Source organism: Anomaloglossus baeobatrachus, unplaced genomic scaffold (assembly GCF_048569485.1).
Source record: "Anomaloglossus baeobatrachus isolate aAnoBae1 unplaced genomic scaffold, aAnoBae1.hap1 Scaffold_2992, whole genome shotgun sequence".
Lineage (NCBI taxonomy): Eukaryota > Metazoa > Chordata > Amphibia > Anura > Aromobatidae > Anomaloglossus > Anomaloglossus baeobatrachus.
This window is the reverse complement of record NW_027442425.1, coordinates 1-17,160: the sequence shown is the minus strand read 5'-3', so window position 1 is coordinate 17,160 and position 17,160 is coordinate 1. Positions and strand designations below refer to the sequence as shown.

Here is a 17,160-nt window from a genome sequence, read left to right as displayed (position 1 = left end):
TGTAGATCCTCTCACACCTGTGGTCACTGCAGCATCTGACTCCACTTTGTCCAAAAGGGATCTATTCCATTCAATTACACATGATCTAGATTAGACTGACAACAAGATACTGCACGGGACATAGCAGAGTTGGTGAAGTTGAGTGGTGATGAGTTTGCTATTTGGATGAATAAAGCAAGTAAAAAGTGTGTTAGATAAAAATTCATTTCAATTCGCTAATCGGGCTAATATGAATCAGGTGAATCGAGTTCTGCTTTTGGAAACTGGGTTAAGAAGGGGTGCACCGTTCCTGGAGGTACTGCAATACCAGGTCAATGCGTGGAGTGGACAGAGCAAGCTCTTTTTCCATCTCCCTGTTCTAAAAATCCATTTAATATATGGTCCCCAGATAGGGGACGTATCAGATATTAAACTGATAAGAACAGATTTTTGATTTAATGAAGCTTTCCAAAGCACCACAAAAAATGCATGACCGAAGTCACACCAAAAACAGTGCAAAGGCTAGGATTCGTGTGGACCCCACCGTGAGGAGAGGGTCCCCAAAAATCAACCCCGTCCCACCGAGCCAGAAGGCCACAGCAAGGGTCAGGGATCTTCGGTGCTCCCCCAAGCCGAAGCCTGGTTGAGCCTTGTTGTTGCTCCCAGCGTCCACCCAGGCATCTTACCCAAGTGGAGTAGAGAGCTACTAGTTGTTGGTTTCGCAGCCGAAACTGCCCGGACCGTCAACCGGTGTTGGTTTCTCAGCCCAAGGCTAACCGGACCTCCAACCGGGTGTTGGTTTCTCAGCCGAAGCTGACCCAGACCTCTAACCGGGTGTTGGTTTCTCAGCCGAAGCTGACCCGGACCTCCAACCGGGTGTTAGTTTCTCAGCCCAAAGCTGACCAGACCTCCGACCGGGATTATAAAAATTTCCCTTCCTAGCCAGAAGGCCAGGATAGGGTAATATGCTCAAAAAGTATGAAAAGGCAAGGTACGGTGTGCTACAGAGCCCAAGACTTGCCGGGGTCCCAAGCCAGCAAGCTCAGACTCACTCCAGGGTCGTCAGTCCTGGGGCACGTTGTACCATAGCCCCCCACCCTTACTCAGTCTAATAGCCTCGATCCTGGTAGGGCCATGTTTTCCTCTTGATGAATATACTATCCACCCAGAGTACTAGCAAGCGCAACCTTCCAGTGTGCATTGTATCATTGTACTAAGGTGGCCTGGAGCTTAAACCACCTCTTCGAACAACACTACACTTGATCTTAGCCAAAAGGCCGAGAAGCGATAACCAGAATTGGTTTGGGCCTCGAGTGGCACCCTGGCCTATGCCGGACACATCTTAGGGAGAGAGAGCGAGAGGGAGACAAACCCACGCCTACACAAGACATTTTGTCACCCAAGCCAACCCTTGAAAAGGCTGCTTTGCAGAGCAAAAACAAGAAGAATGGTGCGTTTTGCAGCCGCCGCCCACTGCAATGAATCTGAATAACTCCTCCTTTAGGGCGCAAGCAACTCCCCTCCCCCTTGCAGTCTTTCCAATTCACGATACAAAAAGACGGACAGGACAGGTTGCCTGACTTTCCGTCACTGCCACCCTTTGCCATCCTTACCCGTAGAAAGCCCTTTCATCATCCCCAAACCCTAATCTTTTCCCTTTCCTTCCCAGCCCCCAAACCCTGCCCTCTGTACCTTTCTCACCACCCGCTTCCCTTCTCCTGTCATCCCCCTACCACCCGGGAAAAAAAGAGATTGCCCCCTCCTTCCACTAGCCCACCCTCCCACCCAAAGAACAACTTCTTCTGCGCAGCTTGTTTTCTAGGCAGCAGCGCTATTGTGATGTCATCGGGGGGCATTGTGACAAGCCGCCAGTGTTCCGTCTCTTCATGTTGTGCACTGTTCAAACCGAAAATACATCAACAGGCAGGCTACAGAAAAGCTTACTAACAAAGGTTAGAGAGGGGCTTTCTCAGAGGGCTTTTTACAGTTTGTCTATTCCCAATTAGCCGGTTTAGTATACTTAATGAAAGTACTAATTCTTTCATAGGCCGCCCATTCTTAGTATTTGACGTTCAGGTAACAACAGGTAACTTTATTTGGAGTGGAAGCAGAGAGATAACACCAGATGCCAATTGTAGATCCTCTCACACCTGTGGTCACTGCAGCATCTGACTCCACTTTGTCCAAAAGGGATCTATTCCATTCAATTACACATGATCTAGATTAGACTGACAACAAGATACTGCACGGGACATAGCAGAGTTGGTGAAGTTGAGTGGTGATGAGTTTGCTATTTGGATGAATAAAGCAAGTAAAAAGTGTGTTAGATAAAAATTCATTTCAATTCGCTAATCGGGCTAATATGAATCAGGTGAATCGAGTTCTGCTTTTGGAAACTGGGTTAAGAAGGGGTGCACCGTTCCTGGAGGTACTGCAATACCAGGTCAATGCGTGGAGTGGACAGAGCAAGCTCTTTTTCCATCTCCCTGTTCTAAAAATCCATTTAATATATGGTCCCCAGATAGGGGACGTATCAGATATTAAACTGATAAGAACAGATACTACACTTGATCTTAGCCAAAAGGCCGAGAAGCGATAACCAGAATTGGTTTGGGCCTCGAGTGGCACCCTGGCCTATGCCGGACACATCTTAGGGAGAGAGAGCGAGAGGGAGACAAACCCACGCCTACACAAGACATTTTGTCACCCAAGCCAACCCTTGAAAAGGCTGCTTTGCAGAGCAAAAACAAGAAGAATGGTGCGTTTTGCAGCCGCCGCCCACTGCAATGAATCTGAATAACTCCTCCTTTAGGGCGCAAGCAACTCCCCTCCCCCTTGCAGTCTTTCCAATTCACGATACAAAAAGACGGACAGGACAGGTTGCCTGACTTTCCGTCACTGCCACCCTTTGCCATCCTTACCCGTAGAAAGCCCTTTCATCATCCCCAAACCCTAATCTTTTCCCTTTCCTTCCCAGCCCCCAAACCCTGCCCTCTGTACCTTTCTCACCACCCGCTTCCCTTCTCCTGTCATCCCCCTACCACCCGGGAAAAAAAGAGATTGCCCCCTCCTTCCACTAGCCCACCCTCCCACCCAAAGAACAACTTCTTCTGCGCAGCTTGTTTTCTAGGCAGCAGCGCTATTGTGATGTCATCGGGGGGCATTGTGACAAGCCGCCAGTGTTCCGTCTCTTCATGTTGTGCACTGTTCAAACCGAAAATACATCAACAGGCAGGCTACAGAAAAGCTTACTAACAAAGGTTAGAGAGGGGCTTTCTCAGAGGGCTTTTTACAGTTTGTCTATTCCCAATTAGCCGGTTTAGTATACTTAATGAAAGTACTAATTCTTTCATAGGCCGCCCATTCTTAGTATTTGACGTTCAGGTAACAACAGGTAACTTTATTTGGAGTGGAAGCAGAGAGATAACACCAGATGCCAATTGTAGATCCTCTCACACCTGTGGTCACTGCAGCATCTGACTCCACTTTGTCCAAAAGGGATCTATTCCATTCAATTACACATGATCTAGATTAGACTGACAACAAGATACTGCACGGGACATAGCAGAGTTGGTGAAGTTGAGTGGTGATGAGTTTGCTATTTGGATGAATAAAGCAAGTAAAAAGTGTGTTAGATAAAAATTCATTTCAATTCGCTAATCAGGCTAATATGAATCAGGTGAATCGAGTTCTGCTTTTGGAAACTGGGTTAAGAAGGGGTGCACCGTTCCTGGAGGTACTGCAATACCAGGTCAATGCGTGGAGTGGACAGAGCAAGCTCTTTTTCCATCTCCCTGTTCTAAAAATCCATTTAATATATGGTCCCCAGATAGGGGACGTATCAGATATTAAACTGATAAGAACAGATACTACACTTGATCTTAGCCAAAAGGCCGAGAAGCGATAACCAGAATTGGTTTGGGCCTCGAGTGGCACCCTGGCCTATGCCGGACACATCTTAGGGAGAGAGAGCGAGAGGGAGACAAACCCACGCCTACACAAGACATTTTGTCACCCAAGCCAACCCTTGAAAAGGCTGCTTTGCAGAGCAAAAACAAGAAGAATGGTGCGTTTTGCAGCCGCCGCCCACTGCAATGAATCTGAATAACTCCTCCTTTAGGGCGCAAGCAACTCCCCTCCCCCTTGCAGTCTTTCCAATTCACGATACAAAAAGACGGACAGGACAGGTTGCCTGACTTTCCGTCACTGCCACCCTTTGCCATCCTTACCCGTAGAAAGCCCTTTCATCATCCCCAAACCCTAATCTTTTCCCTTTCCTTCCCAGCCCCCAAACCCTGCCCTCTGTACCTTTCTCACCACCCGCTTCCCTTCTCCTGTCATCCCCCTACCACCCGGGAAAAAAAGAGATTGCCCCCTCCTTCCACTAGCCCACCCTCCCACCCAAAGAACAACTTCTTCTGCGCAGCTTGTTTTCTAGGCAGCAGCGCTATTGTGATGTCATCGGGGGGCATTGTGACAAGCCGCCAGTGTTCCGTCTCTTCATGTTGTGCACTGTTCAAACCGAAAATACATCAACAGGCAGGCTACAGAAAAGCTTACTAACAAAGGTTAGAGAGGGGCTTTCTCAGAGGGCTTTTTACAGTTTGTCTATTCCCAATTAGCCGGTTTAGTATACTTAATGAAAGTACTAATTCTTTCATAGGCCGCCCATTCTTAGTATTTGACGTTCAGGTAACAACAGGTAACTTTATTTGGAGTGGAAGCAGAGAGATAACACCAGATGCCAATTGTAGATCCTCTCACACCTGTGGTCACTGCAGCATCTGACTCCACTTTGTCCAAAAGGGATCTATTCCATTCAATTACACATGATCTAGATTAGACTGACAACAAGATACTGCACGGGACATAGCAGAGTTGGTGAAGTTGAGTGGTGATGAGTTTGCTATTTGGATGAATAAAGCAAGTAAAAAGTGTGTTAGATAAAAATTCATTTCAATTCGCTAATCGGGCTAATATGAATCAGGTGAATCGAGTTCTGCTTTTGGAAACTGGGTTAAGAAGGGGTGCACCGTTCCTGGAGGTACTGCAATACCAGGTCAATGCGTGGAGTGGACAGAGCAAGCTCTTTTTCCATCTCCCTGTTCTAAAAATCCATTTAATATATGGTCCCCAGATAGGGGACGTATCAGATATTAAACTGATAAGAACAGATACTACACTTGATCTTAGCCAAAAGGCCGAGAAGCGATAACCAGAATTGGTTTGGGCCTCGAGTGGCACCCTGGCCTATGCCGGACACATCTTAGGGAGAGAGAGCGAGAGGGAGACAAACCCACGCCTACACAAGACATTTTGTCACCCAAGCCAACCCTTGAAAAGGCTGCTTTGCAGAGCAAAAACAAGAAGAATGGTGCGTTTTGCAGCCGCCGCCCACTGCAATGAATCTGAATAACTCCTCCTTTAGGGCGCAAGCAACTCCCCTCCCCCTTGCAGTCTTTCCAATTCACGATACAAAAAGACGGACAGGACAGGTTGCCTGACTTTCCGTCACTGCCACCCTTTGCCATCCTTACCCGTAGAAAGCCCTTTCATCATCCCCAAACCCTAATCTTTTCCCTTTCCTTCCCAGCCCCCAAACCCTGCCCTCTGTACCTTTCTCACCACCCGCTTCCCTTCTCCTGTCATCCCCCTACCACCCGGGAAAAAAAGAGATTGCCCCCTCCTTCCACTAGCCCACCCTCCCACCCAAAGAACAACTTCTTCTGCGCAGCTTGTTTTCTAGGCAGCAGCGCTATTGTGATGTCATCGGGGGGCATTGTGACAAGCCGCCAGTGTTCCGTCTCTTCATGTTGTGCACTGTTCAAACCGAAAATACATCAACAGGCAGGCTACAGAAAAGCTTACTAACAAAGGTTAGAGAGGGGCTTTCTCAGAGGGCTTTTTACAGTTTGTCTATTCCCAATTAGCCGGTTTAGTATACTTAATGAAAGTACTAATTCTTTCATAGGCCGCCCATTCTTAGTATTTGACGTTCAGGTAACAACAGGTAACTTTATTTGGAGTGGAAGCAGAGAGATAACACCAGATGCCAATTGTAGATCCTCTCACACCTGTGGTCACTGCAGCATCTGACTCCACTTTGTCCAAAAGGGATCTATTCCATTCAATTACACATGATCTAGATTAGACTGACAACAAGATACTGCACGGGACATAGCAGAGTTGGTGAAGTTGAGTGGTGATGAGTTTGCTATTTGGATGAATAAAGCAAGTAAAAAGTGTGTTAGATAAAAATTCATTTCAATTCGCTAATCGGGCTAATATGAATCAGGTGAATCGAGTTCTGCTTTTGGAAACTGGGTTAAGAAGGGGTGCACCGTTCCTGGAGGTACTGCAATACCAGGTCAATGCGTGGAGTGGACAGAGCAAGCTCTTTTTCCATCTCCCTGTTCTAAAAATCCATTTAATATATGGTCCCCAGATAGGGGACGTATCAGATATTAAACTGATAAGAACAGATACTACACTTGATCTTAGCCAAAAGGCCGAGAAGCGATAACCAGAATTGGTTTGGGCCTCGAGTGGCACCCTGGCCTATGCCGGACACATCTTAGGGAGAGAGAGCGAGAGGGAGACAAACCCACGCCTACACAAGACATTTTGTCACCCAAGCCAACCCTTGAAAAGGCTGCTTTGCAGAGCAAAAACAAGAAGAATGGTGCGTTTTGCAGCCGCCGCCCACTGCAATGAATCTGAATAACTCCTCCTTTAGGGCGCAAGCAACTCCCCTCCCCCTTGCAGTCTTTCCAATTCACGATACAAAAAGACGGACAGGACAGGTTGCCTGACTTTCCGTCACTGCCACCCTTTGCCATCCTTACCCGTAGAAAGCCCTTTCATCATCCCCAAACCCTAATCTTTTCCCTTTCCTTCCCAGCCCCCAAACCCTGCCCTCTGTACCTTTCTCACCACCCGCTTCCCTTCTCCTGTCATCCCCCTACCACCCGGGAAAAAAAGAGATTGCCCCCTCCTTCCACTAGCCCACCCTCCCACCCAAAGAACAACTTCTTCTGCGCAGCTTGTTTTCTAGGCAGCAGCGCTATTGTGATGTCATCGGGGGGCATTGTGACAAGCCGCCAGTGTTCCGTCTCTTCATGTTGTGCACTGTTCAAACCGAAAATACATCAACAGGCAGGCTACAGAAAAGCTTACTAACAAAGGTTAGAGAGGGGCTTTCTCAGAGGGCTTTTTACAGTTTGTCTATTCCCAATTAGCCGGTTTAGTATACTTAATGAAAGTACTAATTCTTTCATAGGCCGCCCATTCTTAGTATTTGACGTTCAGGTAACAACAGGTAACTTTATTTGGAGTGGAAGCAGAGAGATAACACCAGATGCCAATTGTAGATCCTCTCACACCTGTGGTCACTGCAGCATCTGACTCCACTTTGTCCAAAAGGGATCTATTCCATTCAATTACACATGATCTAGATTAGACTGACAACAAGATACTGCACGGGACATAGCAGAGTTGGTGAAGTTGAGTGGTGATGAGTTTGCTATTTGGATGAATAAAGCAAGTAAAAAGTGTGTTAGATAAAAATTCATTTCAATTCGCTAATCGGGCTAATATGAATCAGGTGAATCGAGTTCTGCTTTTGGAAACTGGGTTAAGAAGGGGTGCACCGTTCCTGGAGGTACTGCAATACCAGGTCAATGCGTGGAGTGGACAGAGCAAGCTCTTTTTCCATCTCCCTGTTCTAAAAATCCATTTAATATATGGTCCCCAGATAGGGGACGTATCAGATATTAAACTGATAAGAACAGATACTACACTTGATCTTAGCCAAAAGGCCGAGAAGCGATAACCAGAATTGGTTTGGGCCTCGAGTGGCACCCTGGCCTATGCCGGACACATCTTAGGGAGAGAGAGCGAGAGGGAGACAAACCCACGCCTACACAAGACATTTTGTCACCCAAGCCAACCCTTGAAAAGGCTGCTTTGCAGAGCAAAAACAAGAAGAATGGTGCGTTTTGCAGCCGCCGCCCACTGCAATGAATCTGAATAACTCCTCCTTTAGGGCGCAAGCAACTCCCCTCCCCCTTGCAGTCTTTCCAATTCACGATACAAAAAGACGGACAGGACAGGTTGCCTGACTTTCCGTCACTGCCACCCTTTGCCATCCTTACCCGTAGAAAGCCCTTTCATCATCCCCAAACCCTAATCTTTTCCCTTTCCTTCCCAGCCCCCAAACCCTGCCCTCTGTACCTTTCTCACCACCCGCTTCCCTTCTCCTGTCATCCCCCTACCACCCGGGAAAAAAAGAGATTGCCCCCTCCTTCCACTAGCCCACCCTCCCACCCAAAGAACAACTTCTTCTGCGCAGCTTGTTTTCTAGGCAGCAGCGCTATTGTGATGTCATCGGGGGGCATTGTGACAAGCCGCCAGTGTTCCGTCTCTTCATGTTGTGCACTGTTCAAACCGAAAATACATCAACAGGCAGGCTACAGAAAAGCTTACTAACAAAGGTTAGAGAGGGGCTTTCTCAGAGGGCTTTTTACAGTTTGTCTATTCCCAATTAGCCGGTTTAGTATACTTAATGAAAGTACTAATTCTTTCATAGGCCGCCCATTCTTAGTATTTGACGTTCAGGTAACAACAGGTAACTTTATTTGGAGTGGAAGCAGAGAGATAACACCAGATGCCAATTGTAGATCCTCTCACACCTGTGGTCACTGCAGCATCTGACTCCACTTTGTCCAAAAGGGATCTATTCCATTCAATTACACATGATCTAGATTAGACTGACAACAAGATACTGCACGGGACATAGCAGAGTTGGTGAAGTTGAGTGGTGATGAGTTTGCTATTTGGATGAATAAAGCAAGTAAAAAGTGTGTTAGATAAAAATTCATTTCAATTCGCTAATCGGGCTAATATGAATCAGGTGAATCGAGTTCTGCTTTTGGAAACTGGGTTAAGAAGGGGTGCACCGTTCCTGGAGGTACTGCAATACCAGGTCAATGCGTGGAGTGGACAGAGCAAGCTCTTTTTCCATCTCCCTGTTCTAAAAATCCATTTAATATATGGTCCCCAGATAGGGGACGTATCAGATATTAAACTGATAAGAACAGATACTACACTTGATCTTAGCCAAAAGGCCGAGAAGCGATAACCAGAATTGGTTTGGGCCTCGAGTGGCACCCTGGCCTATGCCGGACACATCTTAGGGAGAGAGAGCGAGAGGGAGACAAACCCACGCCTACACAAGACATTTTGTCACCCAAGCCAACCCTTGAAAAGGCTGCTTTGCAGAGCAAAAACAAGAAGAATGGTGCGTTTTGCAGCCGCCGCCCACTGCAATGAATCTGAATAACTCCTCCTTTAGGGCGCAAGCAACTCCCCTCCCCCTTGCAGTCTTTCCAATTCACGATACAAAAAGACGGACAGGACAGGTTGCCTGACTTTCCGTCACTGCCACCCTTTGCCATCCTTACCCGTAGAAAGCCCTTTCATCATCCCCAAACCCTAATCTTTTCCCTTTCCTTCCCAGCCCCCAAACCCTGCCCTCTGTACCTTTCTCACCACCCGCTTCCCTTCTCCTGTCATCCCCCTACCACCCGGGAAAAAAAGAGATTGCCCCCTCCTTCCACTAGCCCACCCTCCCACCCAAAGAACAACTTCTTCTGCGCAGCTTGTTTTCTAGGCAGCAGCGCTATTGTGATGTCATCGGGGGGCATTGTGACAAGCCGCCAGTGTTCCGTCTCTTCATGTTGTGCACTGTTCAAACCGAAAATACATCAACAGGCAGGCTACAGAAAAGCTTACTAACAAAGGTTAGAGAGGGGCTTTCTCAGAGGGCTTTTTACAGTTTGTCTATTCCCAATTAGCCGGTTTAGTATACTTAATGAAAGTACTAATTCTTTCATAGGCCGCCCATTCTTAGTATTTGACGTTCAGGTAACAACAGGTAACTTTATTTGGAGTGGAAGCAGAGAGATAACACCAGATGCCAATTGTAGATCCTCTCACACCTGTGGTCACTGCAGCATCTGACTCCACTTTGTCCAAAAGGGATCTATTCCATTCAATTACACATGATCTAGATTAGACTGACAACAAGATACTGCACGGGACATAGCAGAGTTGGTGAAGTTGAGTGGTGATGAGTTTGCTATTTGGATGAATAAAGCAAGTAAAAAGTGTGTTAGATAAAAATTCATTTCAATTCGCTAATCGGGCTAATATGAATCAGGTGAATCGAGTTCTGCTTTTGGAAACTGGGTTAAGAAGGGGTGCACCGTTCCTGGAGGTACTGCAATACCAGGTCAATGCGTGGAGTGGACAGAGCAAGCTCTTTTTCCATCTCCCTGTTCTAAAAATCCATTTAATATATGGTCCCCAGATAGGGGACGTATCAGATATTAAACTGATAAGAACAGATTTTTTTTTTTTTTTTTTTTTTTTTGAAGGATGAGTTTGAAAATAATAAAGTGACCGCCTCTCGTTGCCCAGGTAACTGTCCGTCACAAGAGGGCTATGACATCCTACGATGCACACTCCCCCAAGGCCAGCAGTTGTGCAATACCCTGGCACCTTTCAGCACCAACCAAGGTAGTACCCTCCCAAACTACACATGATCTTAGCCAAAAGGCCGAGAAGCGATAACCAGAATTGGTTTGGGCCTCGAGTGGCACCCTGGCCTATGCCGGACACATCTTAGGGAGAGAGAGCGAGAGGGAGACAAACCCACGCCTACACAAGACATTTTGTCACCCAAGCCAACCCTTGAAAAGGCTGCTTTGCAGAGCAAAAACAAGAAGAATGGTGCGTTTTGCAGCCGCCGCCCACTGCAATGAATCTGAATAACTCCTCCTTTAGGGCGCAAGCAACTCCCCTCCCCCTTGCAGTCTTTCCAATTCACGATACAAAAAGACGGACAGGACAGGTTGCCTGACTTTCCGTCACTGCCACCCTTTGCCATCCTTACCCGTAGAAAGCCCTTTCATCATCCCCAAACCCTAATCTTTTCCCTTTCCTTCCCAGCCCCCAAACCCTGCCCTCTGTACCTTTCTCACCACCCGCTTCCCTTCTCCTGTCATCCCCCTACCACCCGGGAAAAAAAGAGATTGCCCCCTCCTTCCACTAGCCCACCCTCCCACCCAAAGAACAACTTCTTCTGCGCAGCTTGTTTTCTAGGCAGCAGCGCTATTGTGATGTCATCGGGGGGCATTGTGACAAGCCGCCAGTGTTCCGTCTCTTCATGTTGTGCACTGTTCAAACCGAAAATACATCAACAGGCAGGCTACAGAAAAGCTTACTAACAAAGGTTAGAGAGGGGCTTTCTCAGAGGGCTTTTTACAGTTTGTCTATTCCCAATTAGCCGGTTTAGTATACTTAATGAAAGTACTAATTCTTTCATAGGCCGCCCATTCTTAGTATTTGACGTTCAGGTAACAACAGGTAACTTTATTTGGAGTGGAAGCAGAGAGATAACACCAGATGCCAATTGTAGATCCTCTCACACCTGTGGTCACTGCAGCATCTGACTCCACTTTGTCCAAAAGGGATCTATTCCATTCAATTACACATGATCTAGATTAGACTGACAACAAGATACTGCACGGGACATAGCAGAGTTGGTGAAGTTGAGTGGTGATGAGTTTGCTATTTGGATGAATAAAGCAAGTAAAAAGTGTGTTAGATAAAAATTCATTTCAATTCGCTAATCGGGCTAATATGAATCAGGTGAATCGAGTTCTGCTTTTGGAAACTGGGTTAAGAAGGGGTGCACCGTTCCTGGAGGTACTGCAATACCAGGTCAATGCGTGGAGTGGACAGAGCAAGCTCTTTTTCCATCTCCCTGTTCTAAAAATCCATTTAATATATGGTCCCCAGATAGGGGACGTATCAGATATTAAACTGATAAGAACAGATACTACACTTGATCTTAGCCAAAAGGCCGAGAAGCGATAACCAGAATTGGTTTGGGCCTCGAGTGGCACCCTGGCCTATGCCGGACACATCTTAGGGAGAGAGAGCGAGAGGGAGACAAACCCACGCCTACACAAGACATTTTGTCACCCAAGCCAACCCTTGAAAAGGCTGCTTTGCAGAGCAAAAACAAGAAGAATGGTGCGTTTTGCAGCCGCCGCCCACTGCAATGAATCTGAATAACTCCTCCTTTAGGGCGCAAGCAACTCCCCTCCCCCTTGCAGTCTTTCCAATTCACGATACAAAAAGACGGACAGGACAGGTTGCCTGACTTTCCGTCACTGCCACCCTTTGCCATCCTTACCCGTAGAAAGCCCTTTCATCATCCCCAAACCCTAATCTTTTCCCTTTCCTTCCCAGCCCCCAAACCCTGCCCTCTGTACCTTTCTCACCACCCGCTTCCCTTCTCCTGTCATCCCCCTACCACCCGGGAAAAAAAGAGATTGCCCCCTCCTTCCACTAGCCCACCCTCCCACCCAAAGAACAACTTCTTCTGCGCAGCTTGTTTTCTAGGCAGCAGCGCTATTGTGATGTCATCGGGGGGCATTGTGACAAGCCGCCAGTGTTCCGTCTCTTCATGTTGTGCACTGTTCAAACCGAAAATACATCAACAGGCAGGCTACAGAAAAGCTTACTAACAAAGGTTAGAGAGGGGCTTTCTCAGAGGGCTTTTTACAGTTTGTCTATTCCCAATTAGCCGGTTTAGTATACTTAATGAAAGTACTAATTCTTTCATAGGCCGCCCATTCTTAGTATTTGACGTTCAGGTAACAACAGGTAACTTTATTTGGAGTGGAAGCAGAGAGATAACACCAGATGCCAATTGTAGATCCTCTCACACCTGTGGTCACTGCAGCATCTGACTCCACTTTGTCCAAAAGGGATCTATTCCATTCAATTACACATGATCTAGATTAGACTGACAACAAGATACTGCACGGGACATAGCAGAGTTGGTGAAGTTGAGTGGTGATGAGTTTGCTATTTGGATGAATAAAGCAAGTAAAAAGTGTGTTAGATAAAAATTCATTTCAATTCGCTAATCGGGCTAATATGAATCAGGTGAATCGAGTTCTGCTTTTGGAAACTGGGTTAAGAAGGGGTGCACCGTTCCTGGAGGTACTGCAATACCAGGTCAATGCGTGGAGTGGACAGAGCAAGCTCTTTTTCCATCTCCCTGTTCTAAAAATCCATTTAATATATGGTCCCCAGATAGGGGACGTATCAGATATTAAACTGATAAGAACAGATACTACACTTGATCTTAGCCAAAAGGCCGAGAAGCGATAACCAGAATTGGTTTGGGCCTCGAGTGGCACCCTGGCCTATGCCGGACACATCTTAGGGAGAGAGAGCGAGAGGGAGACAAACCCACGCCTACACAAGACATTTTGTCACCCAAGCCAACCCTTGAAAAGGCTGCTTTGCAGAGCAAAAACAAGAAGAATGGTGCGTTTTGCAGCCGCCGCCCACTGCAATGAATCTGAATAACTCCTCCTTTAGGGCGCAAGCAACTCCCCTCCCCCTTGCAGTCTTTCCAATTCACGATACAAAAAGACGGACAGGACAGGTTGCCTGACTTTCCGTCACTGCCACCCTTTGCCATCCTTACCCGTAGAAAGCCCTTTCATCATCCCCAAACCCTAATCTTTTCCCTTTCCTTCCCAGCCCCCAAACCCTGCCCTCTGTACCTTTCTCACCACCCGCTTCCCTTCTCCTGTCATCCCCCTACCACCCGGGAAAAAAAGAGATTGCCCCCTCCTTCCACTAGCCCACCCTCCCACCCAAAGAACAACTTCTTCTGCGCAGCTTGTTTTCTAGGCAGCAGCGCTATTGTGATGTCATCGGGGGGCATTGTGACAAGCCGCCAGTGTTCCGTCTCTTCATGTTGTGCACTGTTCAAACCGAAAATACATCAACAGGCAGGCTACAGAAAAGCTTACTAACAAAGGTTAGAGAGGGGCTTTCTCAGAGGGCTTTTTACAGTTTGTCTATTCCCAATTAGCCGGTTTAGTATACTTAATGAAAGTACTAATTCTTTCATAGGCCGCCCATTCTTAGTATTTGACGTTCAGGTAACAACAGGTAACTTTATTTGGAGTGGAAGCAGAGAGATAACACCAGATGCCAATTGTAGATCCTCTCACACCTGTGGTCACTGCAGCATCTGACTCCACTTTGTCCAAAAGGGATCTATTCCATTCAATTACACATGATCTAGATTAGACTGACAACAAGATACTGCACGGGACATAGCAGAGTTGGTGAAGTTGAGTGGTGATGAGTTTGCTATTTGGATGAATAAAGCAAGTAAAAAGTGTGTTAGATAAAAATTCATTTCAATTCGCTAATCGGGCTAATATGAATCAGGTGAATCGAGTTCTGCTTTTGGAAACTGGGTTAAGAAGGGGTGCACCGTTCCTGGAGGTACTGCAATACCAGGTCAATGCGTGGAGTGGACAGAGCAAGCTCTTTTTCCATCTCCCTGTTCTAAAAATCCATTTAATATATGGTCCCCAGATAGGGGACGTATCAGATATTAAACTGATAAGAACAGATACTACACTTGATCTTAGCCAAAAGGCCGAGAAGCGATAACCAGAATTGGTTTGGGCCTCGAGTGGCACCCTGGCCTATGCCGGACACATCTTAGGGAGAGAGAGCGAGAGGGAGACAAACCCACGCCTACACAAGACATTTTGTCACCCAAGCCAACCCTTGAAAAGGCTGCTTTGCAGAGCAAAAACAAGAAGAATGGTGCGTTTTGCAGCCGCCGCCCACTGCAATGAATCTGAATAACTCCTCCTTTAGGGCGCAAGCAACTCCCCTCCCCCTTGCAGTCTTTCCAATTCACGATACAAAAAGACGGACAGGACAGGTTGCCTGACTTTCCGTCACTGCCACCCTTTGCCATCCTTACCCGTAGAAAGCCCTTTCATCATCCCCAAACCCTAATCTTTTCCCTTTCCTTCCCAGCCCCCAAACCCTGCCCTCTGTACCTTTCTCACCACCCGCTTCCCTTCTCCTGTCATCCCCCTACCACCCGGGAAAAAAAGAGATTGCCCCCTCCTTCCACTAGCCCACCCTCCCACCCAAAGAACAACTTCTTCTGCGCAGCTTGTTTTCTAGGCAGCAGCGCTATTGTGATGTCATCGGGGGGCATTGTGACAAGCCGCCAGTGTTCCGTCTCTTCATGTTGTGCACTGTTCAAACCGAAAATACATCAACAGGCAGGCTACAGAAAAGCTTACTAACAAAGGTTAGAGAGGGGCTTTCTCAGAGGGCTTTTTACAGTTTGTCTATTCCCAATTAGCCGGTTTAGTATACTTAATGAAAGTACTAATTCTTTCATAGGCCGCCCATTCTTAGTATTTGACGTTCAGGTAACAACAGGTAACTTTATTTGGAGTGGAAGCAGAGAGATAACACCAGATGCCAATTGTAGATCCTCTCACACCTGTGGTCACTGCAGCATCTGACTCCACTTTGTCCAAAAGGGATCTATTCCATTCAATTACACATGATCTAGATTAGACTGACAACAAGATACTGCACGGGACATAGCAGAGTTGGTGAAGTTGAGTGGTGATGAGTTTGCTATTTGGATGAATAAAGCAAGTAAAAAGTGTGTTAGATAAAAATTCATTTCAATTCGCTAATCGGGCTAATATGAATCAGGTGAATCGAGTTCTGCTTTTGGAAACTGGGTTAAGAAGGGGTGCACCGTTCCTGGAGGTACTGCAATACCAGGTCAATGCGTGGAGTGGACAGAGCAAGCTCTTTTTCCATCTCCCTGTTCTAAAAATCCATTTAATATATGGTCCCCAGATAGGGGACGTATCAGATATTAAACTGATAAGAACAGATACTACACTTGATCTTAGCCAAAAGGCCGAGAAGCGATAACCAGAATTGGTTTGGGCCTCGAGTGGCACCCTGGCCTATGCCGGACACATCTTAGGGAGAGAGAGCGAGAGGGAGACAAACCCACGCCTACACAAGACATTTTGTCACCCAAGCCAACCCTTGAAAAGGCTGCTTTGCAGAGCAAAAACAAGAAGAATGGTGCGTTTTGCAGCCGCCGCCCACTGCAATGAATCTGAATAACTCCTCCTTTAGGGCGCAAGCAACTCCCCTCCCCCTTGCAGTCTTTCCAATTCACGATACAAAAAGACGGACAGGACAGGTTGCCTGACTTTCCGTCACTGCCACCCTTTGCCATCCTTACCCGTAGAAAGCCCTTTCATCATCCCCAAACCCTAATCTTTTCCCTTTCCTTCCCAGCCCCCAAACCCTGCCCTCTGTACCTTTCTCACCACCCGCTTCCCTTCTCCTGTCATCCCCCTACCACCCGGGAAAAAAAGAGATTGCCCCCTCCTTCCACTAGCCCACCCTCCCACCCAAAGAACAACTTCTTCTGCGCAGCTTGTTTTCTAGGCAGCAGCGCTATTGTGATGTCATCGGGGGGCATTGTGACAAGCCGCCAGTGTTCCGTCTCTTCATGTTGTGCACTGTTCAAACCGAAAATACATCAACAGGCAGGCTACAGAAAAGCTTACTAACAAAGGTTAGAGAGGGGCTTTCTCAGAGGGCTTTTTACAGTTTGTCTATTCCCAATTAGCCGGTTTAGTATACTTAATGAAAGTACTAATTCTTTCATAGGCCGCCCATTCTTAGTATTTGACGTTCAGGTAACAACAGGTAACTTTATTTGGAGTGGAAGCAGAGAGATAACACCAGATGCCAATTGTAGATCCTCTCACACCTGTGGTCACTGCAGCATCTGACTCCACTTTGTCCAAAAGGGATCTATTCCATTCAATTACACATGATCTAGATTAGACTGACAACAAGATACTGCACGGGACATAGCAGAGTTGGTGAAGTTGAGTGGTGATGAGTTTGCTATTTGGATGAATAAAGCAAGTAAAAAGTGTGTTAGATAAAAATTCATTTCAATTCGCTAATCGGGCTAATATGAATCAGGTGAATCGAGTTCTGCTTTTGGAAACTGGGTTAAGAAGGGGTGCACCGTTCCTGGAGGTACTGCAATACCAGGTCAATGCGTGGAGTGGACAGAGCAAGCTCTTTTTCCATCTCCCTGTTCTAAAAATCCATTTAATATATGGTCCCCAGATAGGGGACGTATCAGATATTAAACTGATAAGAACAGATACTACACTTGATCTTAGCCAAAAGGCCGAGAAGCGATAACCAGAATTG

General features: G+C 46.9%; 13 non-coding genes across 13 annotated transcripts; all 13 read right to left on the bottom strand.

Annotated features, from left to right (window-relative positions):
- Positions 1–273: 273 nt before the first annotated feature.
- LOC142268140 (U2 spliceosomal RNA) lies at positions 274–466 on the bottom strand. Its single transcript, XR_012733913.1, has one exon. It is a non-coding gene; the product is annotated as a U2 spliceosomal RNA (small nuclear RNA).
- A 1,919-nt stretch (positions 467–2,385) lies between these two features.
- Positions 2,386–2,576, bottom strand: LOC142268165 (U2 spliceosomal RNA). Its single transcript, XR_012733927.1, has one exon. It is a non-coding gene; the product is annotated as a U2 spliceosomal RNA (small nuclear RNA).
- Positions 2,577–3,693: 1,117 nt separating this feature from the next.
- On the bottom strand, positions 3,694–3,884 carry LOC142268164 (U2 spliceosomal RNA). The gene has a single exon (XR_012733926.1). It is a non-coding gene; the product is annotated as a U2 spliceosomal RNA (small nuclear RNA).
- Positions 3,885–5,001: 1,117 nt separating this feature from the next.
- Positions 5,002–5,192, bottom strand: LOC142268159 (U2 spliceosomal RNA). Its single transcript, XR_012733925.1, has one exon. It is a non-coding gene; the product is annotated as a U2 spliceosomal RNA (small nuclear RNA).
- Positions 5,193–6,309: 1,117 nt separating this feature from the next.
- LOC142268147 (U2 spliceosomal RNA) lies at positions 6,310–6,500 on the bottom strand. Its single transcript, XR_012733918.1, has one exon. It is a non-coding gene; the product is annotated as a U2 spliceosomal RNA (small nuclear RNA).
- Positions 6,501–7,617: 1,117 nt separating this feature from the next.
- Positions 7,618–7,808, bottom strand: LOC142268134 (U2 spliceosomal RNA). The gene has a single exon (XR_012733908.1). It is a non-coding gene; the product is annotated as a U2 spliceosomal RNA (small nuclear RNA).
- Positions 7,809–8,925: 1,117 nt separating this feature from the next.
- On the bottom strand, positions 8,926–9,116 carry LOC142268122 (U2 spliceosomal RNA). The gene has a single exon (XR_012733897.1). It is a non-coding gene; the product is annotated as a U2 spliceosomal RNA (small nuclear RNA).
- A 1,117-nt stretch (positions 9,117–10,233) lies between these two features.
- On the bottom strand, positions 10,234–10,433 carry LOC142268155 (U2 spliceosomal RNA). The gene has a single exon (XR_012733924.1). It is a non-coding gene; the product is annotated as a U2 spliceosomal RNA (small nuclear RNA).
- A 1,293-nt stretch (positions 10,434–11,726) lies between these two features.
- Positions 11,727–11,917, bottom strand: LOC142268207 (U2 spliceosomal RNA). Its single transcript, XR_012733965.1, has one exon. It is a non-coding gene; the product is annotated as a U2 spliceosomal RNA (small nuclear RNA).
- Positions 11,918–13,034: 1,117 nt separating this feature from the next.
- Positions 13,035–13,225, bottom strand: LOC142268195 (U2 spliceosomal RNA). Its single transcript, XR_012733954.1, has one exon. It is a non-coding gene; the product is annotated as a U2 spliceosomal RNA (small nuclear RNA).
- Positions 13,226–14,342: 1,117 nt separating this feature from the next.
- Positions 14,343–14,533, bottom strand: LOC142268183 (U2 spliceosomal RNA). Its single transcript, XR_012733943.1, has one exon. It is a non-coding gene; the product is annotated as a U2 spliceosomal RNA (small nuclear RNA).
- Positions 14,534–15,650: 1,117 nt separating this feature from the next.
- On the bottom strand, positions 15,651–15,841 carry LOC142268171 (U2 spliceosomal RNA). The gene has a single exon (XR_012733932.1). It is a non-coding gene; the product is annotated as a U2 spliceosomal RNA (small nuclear RNA).
- A 1,117-nt stretch (positions 15,842–16,958) lies between these two features.
- On the bottom strand, positions 16,959–17,149 carry LOC142268116 (U2 spliceosomal RNA). Its single transcript, XR_012733891.1, has one exon. It is a non-coding gene; the product is annotated as a U2 spliceosomal RNA (small nuclear RNA).
- Positions 17,150–17,160: the final 11 nt, after the last annotated feature.